This window comes from Octopus bimaculoides, chromosome 29 (assembly GCF_001194135.2).
Source record: "Octopus bimaculoides isolate UCB-OBI-ISO-001 chromosome 29, ASM119413v2, whole genome shotgun sequence".
NCBI classification, from domain to species: domain Eukaryota; kingdom Metazoa; phylum Mollusca; class Cephalopoda; order Octopoda; family Octopodidae; genus Octopus; species Octopus bimaculoides.
The window spans coordinates 11,484,263-11,485,982 of NC_069009.1; the positions used below are offsets into that span (position 1 = coordinate 11,484,263).

Consider the following 1,720-nt stretch of genomic DNA (forward strand, 5'->3'; position numbering starts at 1 on the left):
CTTCTTTCAGTTTTCGTCTACCAAATCCACTCACAAGGCTTCGGTCGGCCCGAGGCTATAGTAGAAGACAGTTGCCCAAGGTGCCACGCAGTGGGAATGAACCCGGAACCATGTGGTTGGTAAGCAAGCTACTTACCACACAGCCACTCTAATCTAAACTTAGATAAATAAATAAACTTAGATATGTTTCGACCAAGGATTGGTGCAGGCCATGTCTAACTTAATAGCACCACCTGATGTGCGTGTGGACCTATTTTTGCGTGTGTGTGTATTAATTTAAACATTAGATAATATTTTCCAAGTAAAAAAATAAGCAATAACAAAAATCTTTAGTTTAGAAACATGTAAGGGTGTGATTTTTTTTAATGAAATTAGGTCAAATGGTGGAGCGATAGTGGTGAAATTTGAGATTAAGTTAAGATTAGAGCAAGAGACGAAAAATGACTGTAGAAGTGAGTATGAGATGTGGGAGAGGGAGTTGTTATTTACACAGGGTGGAGCTGACAAATGTAAATTGGCTGACATATACACTCTACATATATGTACATAGACACTACATTATACACACCACAACATACAGACATACATTTAATCAAACATACACAAATGCACGCATACATACATGAAAATGCCACGTACACCACTTGTTGGCATATTGACAATTGTCGCTGCAGCACTTGGACGAACCAAGTTTCCGTCGCTGTTTTAGCAAACGGAGCTAACAGATATTCCTGAGACAAAGACTTTAAACTACAATTGAAACTCAGTTATCGAATTTGGTAAATATTTTTTGATAATTATTTATTAATTCGTTTACATTGTTAAACATTCACGAGAACTATTTCAAACAATTGTACTGTTAGATAGAGAATTCTTTGTCAGTATTTTATAGAGAATCTCTTGATACATTTTTCAATATTACATTACAAGTAACCCATTTCATTTACATTTACAGATATAATATAAATTACGGTATGGTCATAATTATGCAAAATCTATTTGATGGAAATTAAAGGAATGAAAATGTTCATCAGAGTAATTTACGTAGTTTCTAATTATTATGCGAGATTAAAAATTTTTTAATCAATTTTACTGCGACAAAATTTGTTGTTTCTTCTAAACGTCATTTAAAAAAGCCTAGACAGGGCGAGAAGGGCTTTGCCTATGCCCCATTAGATTTACAGGGTCTCCGAGGGTGATGTGTGATAGGAAGATAACTTCAAAACGACGGTTATTCACCATAGAGGAAAGTGTTTGTCTCTAGACCTTTCAAACGCGTCCACCATACACATTCTTTCGCCATAGTCACAAGTACGATGAAAATGGCTCTTCCTTCCAGTTTCAAGGAAGGAGGTGCGACGATATTCACGATAGACTCGGTTGATTAACTGACTCGACCCACATGTGATAGCAGTCGTCCAACATAGGCCCACAGATCGGAAATGGTTGCACACTGTACGAGTGCGTACAGAACGGTTTCTTCGCTCTCAGCGCATCTCGGGCAGGTCGGCCCCGTGTTTCTCGAGCCATGCCTGTAGAGCTTATCCCGAACGGGTAGTCCTTCTCGGTAGCACTGCCAGGCCAGTGTTCTCTGGAAGTTGTCCATAGGTCCCGGCCCGAAAGTCGTGTTGAACAGGCGGGTCAGGTATTCCTCGTCGACGCCTAGGTTCGCCTCGAGATTGTCGTCGTACCTCTCCTCCACTAATCTCCTATAGAATGC

The 1,720-nt window shown here is 39.7% G+C and overlaps 1 protein-coding gene across 1 annotated transcript in view; it reads left to right on the top strand.

Annotated features, from left to right (window-relative positions):
* Positions 1 to 281: 281 nt before the first annotated feature.
* LOC106868082 (uncharacterized) overlaps positions 282 to 1,720 on the top strand; it is a 19,141-nt gene continuing 17,702 nt past the window's right edge. The window contains exon 1 of the mRNA XM_014913197.2: positions 282 to 779. The gene's annotated coding sequence lies outside the window, so the exon portion shown is untranslated. The remainder of the gene's footprint in view (positions 780 to 1,720) is intronic.